The following is a 22,139-nucleotide window of genomic DNA, read 5'->3' on the forward strand; positions in this document are numbered from 1 at the left end:
AGTGGGTAAAAGGAACTTTTTAAAAAAGAAACTATTTGAATAGTTAACTTTTAAATGACTATATATTATCTTTAAATTTTTCTAATTAAAAAATAACTTTCAAGGCATTCATCAAATGTTCTTAGTATTGGTAGCATTTGCTTTTAAAATTATTTTTCACTATGTGTTTGCCTAAAATCAATTTTTGGAAGTTGTTGTATTACAAATGTTAAGTGAAGAAATAAATGCACAAAACCTTGTGAGAAAGTAGCTGGGGTGGGGTGGGCTGAGGGAGGTTAAAACAAACTATTTCTTTGCTCTAAATTTTGTATTCATCCTTTTATTTTTGTATCCTACATTCTAAACCTCATAGAATCTCTCTGCAGATTTCATAATTTCAGTTTTACCCAGCTCATCTACCTTATAATTATGAATATATGGACATAATTAACTGAATCACTTTGAGAGAGAAAAATATACCCTACTTAAGGCTAATTAGATGAACCATGAATGCCTGGAAGAATACATTTCAATAAGGTGAAAAACTTTGGATAAAAATTTAATGAAGTTTCCAATTGACCACAGAGAATATTGATAATCGTTCACTCCATGCAGATTGTTAAATTGTATTGATTTAGGATCCTAAACTCTAAACATCACTGCTGCCTCCAGAGGAGACCTGATTGCACTTACATGTCACATTCATAAAAAACATGGTGCACTAATTGGGAGTCTCCCGCCATCTGCACACTTGCTTCCAGGCGCACATGAAATGATCAATGGGAAAGCAGGTCAATCCAGGCAGACTGTGAGTGAAATTAAAATAATAAAATGTCTAAACATTTAACTGCAAATAGGAAATCTTTATACCCACCCACACCCTATTCTGTAGCATAAAGCTAAGGCACAATTATTCATATACCTCAAGTAATTTGCAGGCTCCATACAAAATCTCATTTAAAATAAGAAATTGCTATTTCTGCACATTTATTCTACCAAATGCCAGCTAATTGCTGCAATGGCCATTATAAAGAATAATTTCGCTTAGTGGAAAAAAAAAGGAATGAAGAGAACATTTTCTGGTTTTGTTCCACTGCGAAGGCTCTATTCAGTGAATACTGAATGCACAGCGTTTCACTGCTACATTTATTATGCTGAGAGGTCAAGTATTACACAGCATCTTGTATTACGCTTTGCATGCTAAGTATTTCACTTCACAAATTGACCCTCCGGTGTACTTACTACATAATGCTTTAAAAACCCAGCTAAAACGCAGGACAATTAGCAATACTTTCACTCCCAGTTAACAATGGGAACACCAATGTAGGTGATTGCATTTACAGTGTAGCTTTCCTCACAAAACATTTTTGACACATTAAGGTACTTTGGAATTGTGCAGTACCAGTCCTCTCTTATGAATGGCTTTCCAGCATTTGCAGAGAGAAACAGTTACTGTATGTTAGAGCTTAATTGAAAAGAATTCAGCCACGGCCTATGAAGCACCAATTAGAGTGATATTATATCATAAAAAGCTGTAATATCCATTTTCAGACTTGTGCATCAGCCAATACAAAGTAGGACACAATTAAAAAGGTATACAGTTTAAACTCTTGAAACTGTTAAATTTAATTAGGAGTTCAGTATGAGGGAAAAAAAGTGGGGGAGGGTGGCGGTGGCAGAGAGAAGGAAGTTCTCTGTAGGGCTGGAAGACCAGCAGGCACTAGCAGCTCAGGAGGACCACAAAAGTTGGTCCTTCCTTAAACCACCTTTAGTTAATGGAAGTGTGGGGTGTTTGCTTTGCCCAGAGACTAGTTTCTGAGGTCAGATGAATATTCATGCAAGTCAGTAATTTCCAGTAATACTGGTGTGCTGCTAACGTCTTGGAGGGGGAGAGGCCAGAACCTGCTTAGGACCAGGGAAGAAGGAGCATGATATTGAGGTTTTCTTGCCCACACAGTTCAAACACAATTAAAAGGGAGTTGACGGCATTGCTTTTCATGAAGAAAGACACAGATAATTGTGAAATAGAATAGACATGGCGAGATTGGTGTAAGTGTCTTTGCAGGCTTGGCTCCGAATATAATATTTAAATACTGGAACCTGCATGAAATCCCACTTTGAGGTGACAGCCGGCAGGTAATTATCAGTAAAACAACATTATCAAAGTTCTCGTGCATAGCATGTTTGACTGACTGGAGTGCTTCTCCTTACAAATCCCGTTAATATCCATTTCAATCTGCTTTAATATGTTCACAAGTTGTGGCTTATTTTGAATTCCACTGGGTAAATGAGGACAGCACACTTTGAATTTGCATACTATACACATTCCTTTCATTTATAAAGGGTTTCCACAGTGTTTTTCTTCTTAAAGGAAACTACTAACCTAGAATTTTTTTAAAAAAACCCAAAACTTTACCATAACTAGAATGAAAATAAAAAGAAGCTTATTTATCTATTGTACTTATTGCATTTGAAGTTATAAAACAGATCTATAAAAATATTTTTTATTAATGTTTGAGAAAGAAAAAGTTAATTTATCAGTGATAATACAATTTTCTAAGGAGATTTTAAAAGTCTGTATTTGAAAAATGAATTTGGAAAAGTCTTCATTTCTGATTTGAGAAATGAAGTCAATAAGTTTATTCCAGGACTTCTTAAATTTCCTTCTCTTTTCTGTCCCTCAAAGAAACAGAACTGAAGTGATACTTTATTGATGAGATAAATTTAAGTTTTGGATGATGTAAAACCAGATATTCCAATGTCCTCTTCTTTGTCAACCAACTCTTCACGACCTTTAAAATATGAGCAAACAGAAAGGTATCTCATTGAAGATCTTAGGATGCCCAACTCTCAAACCCATCGTCAGTGCCAGATAATTCAGAAGACACAGTGGTTACTTCGGCACAATATGTGGTACTCACTCTTGGTTTCCAATACCTTGAATTAATTTAAGACATTAATGAAATAGTGATAAGTATAATACCATGGAAATCTTCAGTAAGGTTACATTAAATTGTAAAGGCTCTTTTTATTTCATTGGTTGAATATGAAACAAGAGGCATATATGTCCTGGGAGAGTCTGTCTTTGAAATCTGGGTCGATTAGCAGACCCTAAGGTGGTAGTGACAGGAAGATGTTTTTTCTTTTAATGAAAATGAAGCCAAAATGATGAATGTGATTAACATAAGAGGGATTTCAAGGGATATGAAAGTGAAGAGTTTTAGATAATCCTCAGGCAATTGCATAGGAATTATACACCGAACAATCTAGATTCTAGACCTTTCTATCCAATTCCTTTTCTGTTACGATCCCCTTCCTAAATGAACAAGATGGAGAAGGTTCAGTTTGCAGGTTTTAATAACAATCCAGTAGCTTATTGTATTAAGATCCTTCCTAGGCGATAAGAGATTTTGCAAATGTTTTCCTAAGTTCATTTTCTGGCTAATGGTATTTCTGGACTTCACACCGTATGAAGGGGCTGAGAGACTTAAATAGCCTATGTAGTCTGTAATTGATTTGATGATGAAAATTGCTTCTGAGATATCAAAGATCCTCAGAATGTCTCTTTCTCCACTAACCGGTTCTATCAAAAAGATACCACATGACTTAGATATCAATACCCCACTTTTCCCTCCATTGTAGTGTTTTACCTTATTTGTACCTATACCCTATAGGTACTCTAGGTACTCACTGTACCCTACTGCTGAATAACTACAGTAGTCCCCCCTTATCCTCAGGTTAGCTTTTGGCAGTTTCAGGTTCCCATGGTAAACTGTAATCTGAAAATATTAAATGGAAAATTCCAGAAATAAACATTTCCTAAGTTTTAAGTTGTATACCATTCTAGGTAGCATGATGAAATATTGTGCTGTCCCGCTCCATCCTGTGCAGGGTCTGGATCATCCCTTTGTCTAGCATATCCATGCTGTATAAGCTACCTTACTGTTAGTCACTTACTAGCCAACTCAGTTATTAAATCCAAAAACCATACTATATACGGGGTTCAGTATGATACACAATTTGATGCATCCACTGAGGGTCTTAGAACATATCCTCCAAGGGTAAGGGGGGACTACTGTACTCAAATTTTTATTCACTATAAAATACCTAGAGGTCACCTATTCCTATGCAACCCTGGACCAGAAAGAAATATAAATGCGAGAAGTGGACCAGGTATAAGACAACAAGGGGTGGAGGATGGTGAACTAGACAACGCAGTTATTTAGCTCCAGAGATTTTGGTCATGCAGAAATATGATTTTAGAGTTGCAAAATCTTCCAGTTTTTTCAAGAGAAGCCAGAAGTGTCTATGTTTGTGCCCGTGTGTGTGTGATTTCCTGATTTTTTAAAACACTGTGATCAAAATAAAACACATCTATAGCCCAGGTTTAGCCCAAAGGCTACTAGTTTGCAATTCTTGACATAAATCATGATCTTCAAATATGTTTTAAGTTTCTTTTCTTGTATTAATGGACTGTCATCTTGCCAATGTGAAATGGTTTGCATTTTAACAGGCACTAAACTTTTAACTATAGTATGGAGCAATGTTCAGTAGGCAGAACAGATATTTCTTCTAGTACACATATCTTCTTAACCACCTGAAATTAAACCATGTGGTCAGAAGGTCCTGCCTCAAGACACAAGAGTAGCTTTATTGTTGTTGTTATTCTCTAATAATTTGAATGATATTAGCTAACATTTATTGATTTGTAACTTGATTCCTGACTTTGGATACATGTTTTTATATGTATTTAACATAAGCCTCATAGCAACCTCATCAATCAGCATGAGCTAGGTGATACTGCAGTAACAAAGCATCTCACAGTCTCTTTGACTTAACATGACCAACTTTATTTCTCTCTCATTCCATCTGTCCAACATGGATCATCATGGTGGCTCTGCTCATCCGTGTCACTCAAAAATCCAAGCTGAAAGTTTTGTCTCAACAAGTCCTTTTGCCACTGTCAAGATAGGAAAAGGGGGTGAGGCACATCACATTTTGGCTTCTAAAGCTTCTGCCCATTAGAAACACATATAACTTCTATTTACATTCATTGACTTAATATTTACTTTAAAAAATCAATGCCTGAAAACACCATTTTTAAGTAGAAGGAAAAGAATAGTTAGGAGGGACATGCTTTATGAAACTATCAGAAGATATCATAAAGGTTCTAAAAACAAATCAAGTATTCGCAGAGGAATAAATAAATAAGTGGAATGGGACCTAGAATGCAGAAATAGATCCCAATATATATGAGAATTTAATACACGATAAGAACAATGGTCCAATTTCATGGGAAAGGTGGATTGTTTTTAAGCCACATAGAAAAATCAAGTTGAACTCATTAAAAAAATAATTTCAGATGGATTAAATGCTTAGACATAAAAATAAAAGAATAGAAATTTTTCAAGAATGTACATGTATAGGGAAATCTCCATAACTAAGACAATAAACCTAGAAGCTGTAAAATAAAAGAAGTATAGGTTTAGGTATATTAAAATATATGCATTCCAAATAATAACAAAAAATAGGCAAATGAGAAATTTAAAAAATATTTTAACATAGATGACAAATACAAGATTAATATATGAGCTCTTTGAATATATAATTCAAAATAAAAAAAAAATAGTCAACTCACGGAAGAGCAAAACCAGATGGCCTACAAATTTATGAAAAGACATTTAAACTCACTAGTAATTAGGCAAACAGAAAATAAAGTAACAATGAGGTTTAAATCTACCAAGCTGTCAAAAACAAAAGAGTAATAATATCCATTCTGGTATGGATGCAGGGGGTGAATGGTGCTCTCATTATTGCTGGTGGAAATGAGAATTGTTACAATCCTTTTAGGAAAACAATCAGCAACATTTATTAAAATTAAACATCCACATCCTTTTGACTCAGAATTCACACTTCTGGAAATCTATCTGAAAAAATAAAAGCCTCAGCACACGAGGACACGTATGCAAGGGAGTTAGTCACAGCATTGCTCAATGTAGCAGGAAACCGCAAACAATGTGAATCATGGTATGTCCGTCCACACCATAGAAGTAGAAAATGAAGTAGAACTGCAGGAGCTGACTTGGAGGGATTCTGAGATATTTCCTAATGAAAAAGAAAAATGTGGGAAAGGGGTATATAACATGATCTGGTTTTCTAAAAAATGGCATAAAAAACCTTATGCATGGAAATTTGTATATATTTTAATGTACACATATATATGCTTATATAGCATTATATGAACATGGATTAAAAATATGCAAAGATATATGCTAGTTTTATAGCATAGCATGGGTTATGGTGGGGTTGTGGGCAGCAAGAAAGGAGATAGGGAGGGAGAAGGCTTTTGCCAAAAGGAAAAAGAAAAAAATGCCTGCACAACAAACCCCAACATGTGTGTAATAATCCTTTTTATTCATTAATGCAAAGATCTATATGTAGTGTATATGTATAAATAATTTCTAGATGGGAGGGGGGAGCAGGGGATGGGTATCTACACACCTAATGGGTGTGGTGCACACCGTCTGGGGGATGGACATGCTTGAAGCTCTGACTCAGGTGGGGCAAGGGCAACATACATAAGCTAAATATTTGTACCCCTGCAATATGCTGAAATAAAAAACAATAATAATTTCTAAATACACTGTGTAATAAAAATGCAAACATGGTCATATATAAACAAAAGAAAGTTTTCAAACTAATGTCACTTGACTAAATTATAATTTAGGCTTTAGATTGAGGGAGGTCAATCACTTATCCTATCAAATATTAAGAGGACTTAAACTATCTCCTTTTAACAAAACTAACACTTACAACTGAGTCATATTCTTTAGTATTCCAAGTCCTTCCTGCAAAAAGCAAACCCTCTTTTCTTTTTTTCTTGTAAGTAGATTACTCTGTACAGCCTTCCACAAAGTAATTTTATATAAATCAGATTATCAGTATTCATTATTCTCTTCTTATAGTTAAACCACCATAACTTAATTTTATTCATATAATTTTATTTCAACAAACAACTTATAAAAATATGAAAATTTCATAAGCCCTGCTTTCCTATTACAAGAAATAGAAAACTTATTTTAAAAATAAAAAATAATATCGACCTTTATAATCACATGTCTAAATTTTACTCATGTTTATTATGAAAACACAGAGGTTAATTGAAAGAAGATATCATTGCACATTGTCAAATGAAACAAAGATCTTCTTACCCAAAATAGAAAGGGTGTAGATGTGATTACTTAATATAAAGCAAAGGCTATGTCTACCAAAGAGCAGACGTGCAGTTATTGATCTGGAATTAGCATGATGACAAACTACTCTGAAATTCTTCCTCTTCCCAATTAAGGTGTCTCTCTTGAACTGATTGAAAGCCGTTTGATAAGTATACTTTTTTCAAGATAGTTTGCTCAGTTGGGGGTCTTTTTATTAAACTGAAATTCCATCATTAGCTTTGACTAACACCAGCTGCTGTATAAATTCTGTGTTGATGTAGACCTCCACTGCTATTCCAAATGTTGCAGGTGAATCTCTGACTCTGAAATCCTCAATCATGCAGCTTGAATAATTAACATCTGATAAATGCAGAATAGAAAGGACTCGTATTAGAAGATGTGGTACTGGGATCACAATCCCACCCTGGCTCCTCAGAACAATGAACCAAATAGGTCTTCAGTTGTAGAAAAAAAAGGAAAGAAAAGAAAAGAAAAAGTGTTTCTGAATCTCTCCACTTCCTAATTTTTTTCTACACTAATGAGAAATGAGAAAGGACACAAATGAAATGTTTTAGCCTTACAGCAGTTAAAGACAGAATGCAAGCTCTAGCATATTCTAACTAGTATTTACCTGAATGTTCTAATTCCAGATAATTTCGAAGCATTTGAGGCTCTTACCTGCCAGCATTGTTCTCCATTCTAATTAGCTCACAGTCCACCACTTTAACACAAAAGAACTTTCCCATTCATGTAGCTAATATTATTTCTATGAGATATATGGTAAAAATACAGCACAAAACAGTGATAGGAAATGTCCATAGAATGTTGAATTTATAAAAAATCTGCCTTTTGTAGGAGGTGTGCCAAGTAGAACTTTTCCTAAGTGTATCTGATATATTTCAGGAGCTATATTTTAAACCATGATAAACTTGAGTCCATGAAATAATGAAATGAATACATTAAAATAAAATGCGCCATGATAGTATAGTGGTTAAGAGTAGAATGTTCTAGAGATCAATTTCTGAGTCTGTTTCTTCATCTGTAAAAGAAAATATTAGCATCAGGCTCATGGAGTTACTTCAAGCACAAAGTGAAATGATGCATATATATATTTAGCACAGCACAGTGTATTTGTTTTCCATTTCTGCATAACTAATTACCATATACTTAGTGGCTTAAAACAATGACCATTTTTATTATCTCAGTTTCTGTAGGTGAGGACATGATTTGTATGAGCCCTCTGCTTAGAGTCTCACAAAGCTGCAGTCAAGTTGTCACCTGGGCTGTGTTCTCATCTGGAGGCTTGACAGGGGGAAGAAGCCTCTTTCAAGCTTGCTTGGTTCTTTGCAGAATTCATTTCCTTACAGCTCCAAGACAAAGGATCCAGGCTTCTTTCTGGCTGTTGGCTGGAGTCTGCCCAGTGTTCCTCATTTTGTGGGCTTCCCCAACATGACCACTTACTTCATCAACCCAACACAAAGAGTCCCTAGAGTGAGTCTGCTAGCAAGACAGAGTCTTATGTAACACAATCACAGGAAGGATATCTCATTACTTTTACCATATTCTACTGGTTAGAAGCAAGTCGCAGGTCCTGCCCACACTCAAGGGTGAACATCAGGAAGCAGGGATCACTGGAGACCACCCTAGAGTTTGTGTAACACACATAGTAAATGAATAAATGAATGATTGAATGAACTTAGGTTTGAATGTAAGCCACAGACTCCCTTGGACAACAGAAAACATGGGAAATCATTCTAAATACAGGATAAACAGGTGGATGATAGACTCTCAAAGTAGGCACAGTTGAAATCATAACACAAGTGTTCAACTTTTGTGAAAATAATGCACTGAAGAGTAATGGTAACCAGACTTTGAGGCCCAGTGAATGTCAGAGTAATATGTCAGGAATGGTGGAGAATAAAACCCGAAGAAAAGACTAGGGTTTTTAATCTCACTTTAAAGTGATAATTTTCTTAAAATTGGAGCAAATAGAGAAATTAGAAATGAAGTAAACTAGTCAAATATAGGAACATAAATTTTTAAGCAATAGAAATAATTAACAATAAAATTTTTTGTTACCACAAATGGAAAATAGAGTTATCATCTCCAAGTATATAAAAATGTATTTAAAAAAATGTATTCAAACATACATGTGAATTCTAACAATATTCCCAATAGTTAAATGGGGAAAGGACGTGATTATATGATTCATGCACTGGAAGTATGAACAGTGAAATAAATTTGAAAACCAGCTTAAATCTAATATGGATAGGGCAGAAGCCTTACAAACAAAAAAAATTTTAAACTTCTTTTCTGACCATGGGTTCATATTGACATGAATCTAACAGGAAAAAAAGCTATTTAGAATTCTTTTAATTTTACTTCTACTACTCTGGTAGCTGGAAAACAGCAAAACAAAATCAGACTGTGGAAGAACAAGAACTAGGAAAAGGGGATGGATATTCCACAGGAAGAGCATTGGCCCCAGGATGAAGTCACTCCTGCTATTTTTAATGAACATTCTTACGACAGTGCCTCAGCTTCTACAACCTCCTTCTCTGTGACTGCGTTGCCAGATGCAGCAGGATAAGCACTGTTCCTGGACTTGGCACCAAAGCAGTGGCACAGGTAGGTGTTCATTTTTCCCTCTCCCTTGGGCTTATTCTGCGTAGATGGAGGATACTAATTTTGATGCCAGGGATAATATACCCGATATGTTTGTCCACATGTGCCATTGAGTCTCTTCAGGAGTTAAGTTATAGCGTACCTCTTGTCATGGCCAGGAATGGAAGGGCCAATAATTAAATGAATAATAATAGCAAGCACTCACTAAGGATCCATTGTGGTTATTAATGCTGTTTTTACCTTCAGTGTGAGCGACTCAGACAAGGATGGGTTTGTTTCTGGAATCTAGATGAGCTCCTTTGTTGTGGGACACCTGCAGTGGAGGTAGGAGGAGGAGGCCCAGGCTGAGCCTGCACCTGAAGATGATCATGGCAGCAGCAGATGGTGTTTGGAAGGTCTGACAGCCACGGTCAGGGCCTGTGGTTTCCAAACACAACTCCAGGCTGACTAGCTCCTAGGAGATCTAGTACACTCTTCAAACCAGTGCCACCCACCACCTCCACTGACTAAGAGCAGGGTTAGTCTGGGATCTGAGGCAGGGGTGGGGGCCAGGAAGGTGATGCCACAAAGGGGAATCAAGAGGGAAATGGGGGAGGAGGTCAGAGAACCGAGCAGGTGATGGTTACAGTACCTTTCTGAGAGCAGCCATTGGTTACTACACTCTGGAAGAGAGGAGGAAATAAGTTACAGCAGAGGCCTTCAGAGGGAAGGAGCAGACTGCACATTTGTCCTTTACCTTTGCCCAGGTGAAGGCTGGGTGTCCCCCTGGGCTCCAGTGGTCTCCTCCCTTCCTCAGTCTATGTAGTGAATGTACTTTGGTCCTGATCCTTTAAATTTGATTACCCTGGACTCATTTGGAGAGCCATCCATGGGGTAGTTGTAATAGCTCTTGTCTGCATTTGATGAATCTTCACATCAGTATGTCTTCCTTGGACTGTAAACTTTTGGAGCTTGAGCATCAGATCTATGTAGTTCTCTGAACTGTGTATAACACTATAAACAATTGGATGATCAATTTTTTAGGAGGAAGAAGATGATGCTACTTGTAAAATATAAAAAATTAATTAGATTCATAAAGCCATTCTTTTTTGTCATAATATCAACGGGATGTGAAAAGTTAGTACTCTGCTGGTGAGAAAACAGCAGTATCATTTCTAATTTTTAATGTGAAACTAGCGTTCTATTTCTCTTAAAATGCTTGCCATTGTAATACCACTTCTAGAAGACAAGTGTAGGGAAATAATCAGCAATAAGAACAAAGATTTATGTGTAAACACATGAGCACTTAAATACTTAATTATGGGAAAATGCCCAAGGGAAACTTGGTACATCTGTAAAATGGAATTTCCAGCAGTTATCAAAAATAATAGTTAATAATTTTAACAGAAAAATACTTTAAAATAGGTGAAAAAAGAACATGCAGTATGTTTCAATATATTTTTTCTAAAGCGTAGATAAATTGGAAAGAAATACACCTGAATGCTAACAAAAAAAAAAAAAATGAAGGGGAGTCATAAATGATGGCAGAGAAATGGCTTAGAGGTGAGCAATAAGGAAATGTGATGTGTCAAATCGCACTAAGAAAAGTGAAACTCATTTTTTGAATACTGTGTGCAAGCAATGGACTAAGCATTTAACCCTATTAATAATTGTTTTTACTGATTCAAAAAACAACAAAATAAATAAATGGGACTTAAACTAAAAAGATTCTGCACAGCAAAAAAGTAATCAACAGAGTAAACAGACAACCTACAGAATGGGAGAAAATTATTTGCAAACTATATATCCAACAGAGGACAAATATCCAGAATCTACAAGGAATTCAAACAATACAGCAAGAAACAAATAACCTCATTAAAAAGTGTGTAAAAGACATGAACAGATATTTTTCAAAAGAATATACACAAATACCCAACAAACATAGAAGAAAATGCTCAACATCACTAATCATCAGGGAAATGCAAATTAAAACCACAAGGAGTTATCACATTACCCCTGTCAGAATGGTCATTATTAAAAAGTAAAAAAACAATATATGTTGACACGAATGAGGTGAAAAGGGAAAGCTTATACACTGTGGGAATGTAAATTAGCACAAATTCTATGGAAAACAGTATAGAGCTTCCTCAAAAAAACAGAAATAGACCTACTATTCAATCTGGCAATCCCACTAGGTGTCTGCCAAAGGAAAAGAAATCATTATATCAAAAAGATACCTGTTCCCATATGTTATTGCAGCACAATTCACAAATGCAAAAAATATGGAATCAATCTAAGTGTCCATTAACTGATGAGTAGATAAAGAAAACATGGTACATATGTATACCAGGTACTACACAGCCATGAGAAAGAATGAAATAATGTCTTTTGCAGCAACTTGGATGGAACTGGAGGCCATTATCCTAAGTGAAGTATCTCAGGAATGGAAAAACAAATGCTGTTCTCCCTTACAAGTGGAAGCTAAAAGATGGGTATGCATGGTCATACAGAGTGATATAATGGCCATTGCTGACTCAGAAGAGAGGACCAAGGGGAGATGAGGGAAGAAAAATTACCCATTGGGTACAATGTACAAATGTATACTATTCGGGTGACAGGTACACTAAAAGCCCTGACTTTACCACTATACAATTATCCATGTATCAAGAAGCCATTTGTATCCCCCTAAATCTACCAAAATAAAATTTTTAATTAAACAAATAAAATAATAATTGTTATTAACTCTTAAATATAAACATTGAAACAAGGCTATGAGGAGAAGAGAGCCTCTTTCCACAATGAACAGAAGCCTCCTCTATTGACTTAGTGAAAGAAACAGGAAGCTAAGGTACTTTGAGCAAAGTCTGTGTGAGTACCTGAGATGACTTAGGTGTAGTTAGGAGCCCATCATCTCTGCTCAGCAGCTGAATGTGACAGTGAAAATGAGAGTGAGAAGCTGCAAAATGAAATTCATGGTAGGCATTGTGGACATATACGGGAAGAAGGGACAGGCAAGATAGGCCAGTCTCTACTAGTTTCTAAACTTAGATGCCCATCCAAAATTAGAAGGATAACTTCCTAAAACCACAGGTGTGCGGCCAAGAAGGCACATGCCAAAGTAACCATATCAGGTCATGGATAAGAACAAAGTGAAACAAGGTAGGTGCCAGACAGTGCACAGAAAATGGAAGGAACAAATAAGCCACATGCATGCTTTGCGCTTGGTGCTTATATGGGCTTACTCATTTATCTCCTCACAGCAGTGTTCCATAGCTAGCACGAGTTTCTCCATTTAACCCCCACCTTATTCCCTCCCTTGCTTGCACTTGCAGCCTTAACCTTCCTACAGATTCATTTCAGCAACATTCAAATATGTTCCTCTTCATCCCCTACTCCACTTCCAGCTACTTCACTCTCCTACTCTGTCCTCCCTTTCAAAACCCCAATTCTCTGATTAACCACACAGTCACTTCCTCATGCCCATGCATTTCTCAATCCACTACCATGGGGCTCCTGTGCTCACCTTCCTTCTAAAATGGCTTTGACCATGTTACCAGGGAGCTCCTCATTAATAGACTTCATTGCACACTTTCCATTCCTTATGTAATGACTTTCTGGCCACTTTAATCTCTGAGATCCAGTTTTAAAGTTACATGTCTAGCAACTTAATGGATATCCCACAGCTTCTTTTAACCACAAATTCAGGATGTTCTAAGCTGCACTTATCTTCCCCAAAACCTACTTTTGTTCCATGTTCTCTATTTCAGCAAATGGCACCACTGCCAAAACTGAGCCTCCCTCTCTCTTTGACCCACAAAGTGCACTTGGTCACTGGCCCCTGTGCAGTCTACCCCTTCCCTTCCTCTCAGAGCTGCTGTGTACTCATCCAGATCCCTCCAGCACTGCCCCCAGGTCACCCTCACTTACCTGACAAAGGAAGTCTCTGGACTTCCCTAGCCCTCAACCCTCCACTGCCACACCACCTTCTCTCATCTAGCCCCTGGAACGCAGCTGGAGGGGTCTTTCTAAAATGAAAGTCTGATTCTGGTTATGTCAGTCCCCCACTTCAAATTTTTCCATGGCTTTCCACTGTCCCTAAAATAAAGTCTAAACTTCTTAATGTGGTTTACAAGATCCTCTCCAAGCTTCATCTTCAACACATCACTTCTGCATGCCACGCCCCAGCAATCCTCTCGATGTTCCTCCATTGTAGGTGTTCTCTCTCTGGCTGCTTCCAGTGCCTGAACGATGATTTCCTGGATTTTCTTCTAGTTAGGTCCTTCTACACCTTTAGGTCTCAGTTTTTGTCATATCCCCTGGAAAGGCTTTCCTGAACCCCCGTCCAGGTTAAGTATCTTTTTTATGGGCACTCATCATATTGTAAATGCTCTCAAAATAACCCGTACTTAACCAACTCACTTGATACGCATTATTTCCTTTGCAAAACACACTGACTGTAGTCCTGGCCTCACCAGTGCTCAAAGCTGATAAACTCTTCCCTAGTATACCCATCTTACTTCTAGTCCCACTAGTTGAATTGAATTGTATGCCTAAAAAAAGCCAGATGTGTTTGTTTTCGGCTTTTTTTCTGCCAGTTTTACTTGTTATCATAACTAAGCTACTTAATGAAAATTATGTAAATGCATAAAAATATGAGTACAGAAAGTTGTTTCTATGGGAAATAATGTACAAAGACATAAATATGGGCTGCTAAAATAATTGTTCTCATGTATGGATGTAAAGCTATAAATGGAAAAATATAAAAAACTAAACAGATTCTACTCTTAGATTTATAGGTATCTAAGTTCTTGCTCCATTAAAAAAAAACTAAAACTGGAAATCAAAAAATATCTGCTATAGGTGTGTGCCAGAAAGATGACCTGAGACTTCAATCATCAGATACATACCTAAAGAAAAGTCCTCAGCCCCACATCAAAAGATTGGCAAAATAATGTACATTTACATTTTCTTTATTGATGTGAAATTCACACAACATACAATTATCTATTTTTTATATTTATTTTTTTATTTATAGCACTTTTATTTATACTAACCAAAAACAGGAAACAACCCAGATGTCCTTCAATGGGAGAATGACTAAACAAACTGTGATATATCCATAACACGGAATACTACTCAGCAACCAAAAAGAACAAACTATTGATACACACAACAACCTGGATAAATCTCCAGAGAATTATACTAAATGGGGGGGAGAAATTCCCAAAAAGTGACATATTGTATGATTCCACTTATTCCAATTACCCATTTTAAAACATACAAGTCAATGGCATGCAGTGCATTCATTATGTTGTGCACCCACCACTTCTCTCTAGTTTCAAAACTTTTTCATCACCCCAGAAGAACACCCTGCACTCTTTAAGTAATCACTTCTCATTCCCTTATCCCCTGTCTCCTGGCAACCCTAATTTGCTTCAAATTGAAATAGAATATTTGAGGCATGCAAATAACATTTTCTATGACTCTCCACTTTACTGACTTTTAGCTTAATCTATCAACCCTTGGTCCAACTCAGGTTGGAGAGATGAGCATCTAAATCTCCTTACAGCTCTGTATCTATCATGGTTGCTTCTTTAGTTGCCTCCCTGACCTCCCAGACACTGAGCGCTTTGCAGGATATTAATACTGAGGAGGGCTTACTATGTGTCCAGCGCTGTTGTAAGCTCTTAGCACATATTACACTGTTTAATCCTCCTAACAACTCTACAAGATAGATATTATTAGGCAGAGATGCCTGAATCCAATCCAAGTATTACATGACACCAGAGGAAGGCTTTGAGGCCAGGAGTTTAGTCAAATAACTGGAAAGGACCATCATTTTATCACTTCAGTAACAACTTTTAGGGCTAGCTTAGGAAAGAGGAAGTGAGGTAAGACATCTGAAATGGAGCCTTCCCTACAGTTTTTGTCCTCCTACCTACACACACACAGATGCACACACCTCTCGGACTGTGTCCCACAAGTGCCTAGGGGTAATTCTTGTGAAAGATACCATTTTTATGCTTCTTTGCTCTGTTGAGTACCACTGTGTCCTACAAGTACAACCACATCTACTGTAAACTGGAATCCTACTACGTCCCACTGCGCTTCAGGGATCTACCATGCCTGTGCCTCTCTGGAAACTCTGCCTCCTGCACAGGCACCAGGCCATCTGCCCTCTGCTCGGCACCACCACTGCGTGTTCTACTGGGCACAGCCACCGAAACTCTGGGGCAGACGGGCCGATGCTGCTCAGTGGAGGAGAATACCTCTTCCCACTTACTCTCTGCTGCATCGGATGTTCCCAAAGCAATATTGGCTGGCTCTCCAAAGTCTTAGGAGGCTTGGGTAAATGTGAGTCTTCTGGTTTCTATGCACAGTCCTTTCTCTCTCCCAGGATCCAGGACTGCATCCATGAGAATCTGGGCCTGGGGCAAACGAAAGTGACCCTGAGGTACTTAGAGTAACTACTCTGCTCCAACAAGTAAAATTTGATAACTAGGCCCGGCTTATCCCACTTGATCCTTTTCCTCTCAGTCCCTCAGGCAAGGACAAATGATTCTAAGCTCTAAAGGTGGACACTTTTAGCCTAGAGCTGGAACCGTACCTCACTTACTTTTAAGACCAAAGAAGTGAAAGAAGAGCGATTTGAGACCCTGTAAAGAAAGGAGCTCAGGATTTAGTGACAAAGACTTTTAGCACTAACCAAGATGCCTTGGTTAAAATGCATTTGTTTAGAACACCTCCAAGAAGACCACCATAATAGGCCCCTTTGGGGGCTTCCGACAGAGTGGGATGAACTCTGCTCTCTCATAGAGCTCACAGCACATGTGGGGACACAGTGCAACACAAATTAACATATTGTGAGCATTCCAAATCTCTGGAGGGTAGAGTTAGGAGTGATTGTTATGCTCTTTTTTGTGTTTAGCTATATTCTCTAGTTTTCTATAGCACTTTTGTGCTGGTTATATAATAAAACATGAAGTAAAATTAAACAAGGACAAATACTCTTCAGTCAGAGTTGACATCCAATGCCCTGATGGCTCAGCCCTCAGCAGCTGGCCTGGGAGTCACCTCCACCCTTCTCCTTGAGCTTAAGATGCAAGTGCCAAAAGGGAACCAGAGGGCATATGGTCCAGCCTCTTCTCTTGCTCCATTTTATCACTGAGCAAATGGATACACTCAACACCTTATCAAAGCCTTCTCTATACATTGAAAACTCCAAGTTTTTATGTTAATAATAATGATAAAAAGTGTGACTGAAGGGGCCAGGCACAGCTGGCTCATATCTGTAATCCTAACACTTTGGAGACCAAAGCAGGAGGATCACTTGAGTTCAAGACCAACATGGGCAACATAGCAAGACCCCATCTCTACAAAAAATTAAAAAATTAGCTGAGTATTATGGCAGATTCCTGTAGTCCTAATTACTCAAGAGTCTGAGCTAGGAGGATCACCTGACCCTGGGAGTTTGAGGCTACAGTGAGCTGTGATCGTGCTACTACACTCCAGCCTGGGTGACAGAGTGAGACCCTGTCTCAAAAAAAAAAAAAAAAAAAGTAAAAGGCTTTAAACAAAATGATCTCAGTGTTACTCTCTTTAACCATTTTCCAGTGTGATCCTAAATAAATAAAATATTCTGCTCTGTCAATTTTTAGACACAAAATCTTTTAGTAAGCTATTTTCTAAAAGTATATGGAATTGGGTTCATTTTTGGTGACTTTTTTTTCTTTTCTGAACCCATATAAGAAAAATACTCTTATGTATATAGTTCTTGTGAACTGAGAAGGTAATAAAAATTTTAGAGTCTAAATTAAAATCTCTCTTTCATAACTGTCTTCTATAATGTTTATGACCATGATCTTTATCATCATTACCACCACTACAAACATCTGGATTGAAGTTGATAAGTCATTTCTACACACAGTATCTCTCTTTGTAGTTGCCCTACTATCCTCATTTTATTGAGAAGGAAACTGACGGTCATGGGGGCTAAATGACCTCAATGGATCATGGATCGTAGCCTAGGATCTTACGCCAGTTCAGGTACAAAGGCAGGACTTGATCTCAAATCTGCCAACTCTACCTTTCACTTTTTATTCTGGCCATATTGCTATTCCATATCTTTATTTGCTAAATTTTAATAGTGGTGGCATTTGGTTTGACTTGGAAAATCTTAAATTAAACCCTTGAATAGCTACCTTGACCACAGCTCCAAGAGATCAATCCAGGGTACAAACCTAGTCCGAAAAGAGCCCTCCTATCTCATTCACATCCATCTATCTGCCTCCTAAAATCTAGGTACTGAACCTTAACAATATGCTTTTGAAAAATCAAAATTGGCATTTGAGTTCAGGCAGAGAGAGAGAGAGAGAGAGAAGAACATAAGTCTTAGAATTTTCTCTGTATTACAATTAGTGACAAGGCAGTTGAGGTTTCTCTCCAATCACTAATGTTAACAAAATTCTTTGAAAGTATGCCATATAAACAAAATGTTCTATTAGGAGGAAGCAAGCCTAAGTAACAGGGAGTGTGGCAGTGTCCAATAAGAGATTCAAACCGTGGAGCTAGATTGAAATTCTGGATTTAGGGGTTTCAAATTTGCGAGGCATCTTTTCTCAGAGAGCACATGAGAGACAGGGCACATGTCTGCATGACTGTGAGGCCCAAATTCAGCCATGGAGGGCAGCAGAAGGAGGTATGTGGGTGTCTTTCAGCACCTGTGGGGTAGAATTACTTGATTTAGAAAAAAATAAAAATGCAAGATACCCAATTACATTTGAATTTCTAATAAACAAATAATTTTCAGTATAATATGTTGCATGCAATATTTGTGACATATTTATACTAAAAAATTATTCATTCTTTATCCGAAATTAAATTTAACTGGGTATCCTATATTTTTTCTGGCCACCTACCCTAGGGGCTAATCCATAAGGCAGACCTGAACCAGGCTCAGAGAATACTTGCTTGGGGACATGCCTGATAAGCCAAGAACTAGAACTGAGCTCATTTGAGCAAGTCTGAATTAAGTCCTTAGTTGTATACATACATCTTTTTTTTTTTTTTATGTGATTCATCATCCACTTGGGCCTTTTGTCTTTGATTGAAAATCTCTATAAACTGTGCCTGGATACCACAGCGTTAATCACAAGCCTCCTGAAGTATTTTCATATTGTGTGTAATAAATGCCCATATACTTAGGATTTAAAGTAAGAACTACTCACCACAATATTTAGTTAAAATTACAAAAGGAGTACAAATTAAGCCATCATTTTGTTAAGATGTATATTATAAGTCATTTTAATTTCCTCATGTTCTTACACGTATGTTTGTATAACTGTTGTGTCAAGACTTTCACTGATAAAGTATTTCAATTAGCTGCTAAAAGAATACATTTAAGGAGTTATAACTGATGTACATTTGGGCTAAATACCTATAATCAGAGTTGTTTCTCACCTGAGTCTCTCTTACTGATGTTATGTAACAAGTGGTCCTGATTGCTAGCAATAATTCGCTTAACATGTTCACACCTCTGTGGTAATCGCATAAAAATAGAATAATGACTCTATAGTACCTCAAAAAGAAACTGATACTAGGTGTGGGCTAGATAAGTTATATGGCCACTCTATCATGTCTGAAAGTCTCATTCCTAAATCACCAGGATTTTTCAGACTCTTGTCCACAGAACTGATTTGATACCAGCTGAGGGACTAAATGACATTGACGGGGGATGGGGGAAGCAATGAAAGAAACTGGTGGACGAAAGGCAGAGAGTCACCCACCTTCATGCTCACCTACCTCTATGCTTCTAGCCACCTGCCACCAACTTCCAGGGCTTATCACCTGGTCACGGTCTTGTGGACAAAAATGATTAAAACAAGCTGAAAAGGCAGGGCAGCAGTAGTGAGGAGACAGTGCAGAGGTGTACAGGGAAGTAAAGTCTCCCTTTGAAAAGTAGCCTTTTGTGTCCTCGTGTGACTTATGTGATGATTATATCACTCTTCAACAATCTTCTAACACTGTCACCTATAATCGTGAAATCATCAACATTTTTTCTCACAAGTTATTTATTCTCTATCACCTTCTTTGAAAACCTCCTAATTTCAGGTCGTGGAAGTAACCAGATAATTCTCAAGATCTAATTCTATCCCACTACCTGTCCCTAAATCTACTTAATGTCATGTTCTGGAAAATTTATGGAGCACATCCTTGTTAAAGAAAAGGAGCTTTTCTGTAGAAAGGCAGCTAATTTCTCTTATTTGTAAATCAGCATGACATCCTCATTTAAAGCTTTAAGAAGAAAATATTCACATTGTTCAACATCATGACTTAAGCAGGTTGACTCAAGGTATAGGCAAATTATGCCTTTCCTAATAAGTCGTCATGGGAAACGTGAGGTGGCCGGCCACTCTGAATAGCCTTGTTTATAGGATGCTTAAAGAATGAAACCTCCTAAAATTGTTTCTGTGTCTTACGTGTGTCCTGTTTATAAGAAATCCCATCTGTGAGAACTGTGGAGAGAACAATATTCTACCTCCTACCTCTGCTCAAAATCATTTCCATGAGACAGCGGGTCTATGAAAAACCCAGTGATCTCTAAGGCGGCTTCTTTCTCCTGTTCAGAGGCCCCTTGTCCGGACCCATGTAATGTTCTTTATTCCAAGTAAATGTAGCCAAGCACGTTGCAGAGTTTGGGGAGGAAGAATTTCATTTTATAATTTAAATTTATTTAATATAATTTTTACATAGATAATACATTCACACAGTTCAAAAATTAAAATGACATAAAGGGGTATATGTTAAAAAGCTGCATTTCACCTTCTTTTCCAATCCACCCCACTAATTCATGATGTCCCCTATCAGTTAGTACTTGCATTGGCTTCTTTAAGGGTTTTCCAATGTTTTTATGTATATAAAATATTAAAATATATTCTTATTTCCTAGATTTCTTATATAATACAAAAAGCAATAACACTATACATACTCTGCCGCTTGCTTTTTTCATATAAAAACATATCCTGGGGATCACTCCATCTCAGTACATAGAAAGCATTTATTAAACATACTGTCCTTGTCAACAGACAAGCAGGATATTTCTTATCCCTTACCATTACATACATGCTGCAGTGAACAATTTCTCCATAAGTCATTTTGTACATACACAGGTATAGCTGTAGGATAAATTTAAAGAGCTGGGACTTCATAGAATTTTGATTAAATACCTCTGTTTTCATGCTTATCAAAGAGTGGCCTGTATTTTAATACTATATGACTGTCTCCTCACTATTTTTTAAGCGTCTAGAAGGCACTAACTGTGTTTCATTTGTTTTTCATCTACAGGGCTGATCATAGTACCTAGCATGTTGATGCTGAATACAAACTGAACTTTCTAGTGTAACTATCACCTGGAGAACATTAAAGTAACCCCTTAACTTAAAGGCTGAGATCTAGGTATAGGTTAAGAGGCACTTCCAAGTTGCTGTTTCAAGATGAAAATAGGACTCATAAAGACAAAAGTATGGAATAAGGGGTTGAAGTTTCAAAGATGAGGCTGTCTCTGCAAATCTAGGGACTGGGTCAATGCTGGGTAAATCTTCTGGGTTAATGACACAGGTAGAAGCTGCATGGTAAAATGGAGGGGAAGCCTAGAGAACTCCTGCCTGAAGATCAGCCACAGGTGACTGAGAATAGCACTTCCCTAGAAGCCAGGCCAAGATAGGAAGGAAAGGTAAATGCATGCTTGGATTACAATCTGAGCAGAGATGGAGATTAAGAGAGAGAAAGAAAGAAAGAACATGGTTCTAATTCAGTTACTCCACTCTTGTGACAGCCTATGTGAATGGTTCCCGGTTTTGCTCTGCAGCCCCCACATTTGCCAGGAAAGCTGATAGCCAAGGTCCTTGGTGAAAACTCAGACGCATTCCTAAACTGATGGCAGCCATACCTTCCCAGCTATTTCCCTCCCCATCTCAGTGCTGTCTCTCCCCTGTGTGCTTCCCAAGCACATAGGCCATGGGAGGATTCTCTCTCTCCAGTAGGTCATCAATAACCCTCCCAGGGGCCACTAAACCTGAGCCAAGTTTGAAGGGGTGGAATGGCAGGCAGACATGTCACACACAGAACTTAACTCAGCTCTTGTCAAAATCCCTACCTCTCAAAAACTGTCAGTGAAAGGCAAATTGGTACAACTTCTTATATCAATAATGTGGCAATGTAATTCAAAGATTGTAAATGTGTTTTTATCTAGTAATTCCACTTTAAGGAATTAATTCTGCACATACACTTATAAAAGTACATAAAAAGTATATGTATGTTTGCTGAAATATTATTTAGAAAAGC

Source organism: Eulemur rufifrons, chromosome 2, assembly GCF_041146395.1.
Source record: "Eulemur rufifrons isolate Redbay chromosome 2, OSU_ERuf_1, whole genome shotgun sequence".
Taxonomy (NCBI): Eukaryota; Metazoa; Chordata; class Mammalia; order Primates; family Lemuridae; genus Eulemur; species Eulemur rufifrons.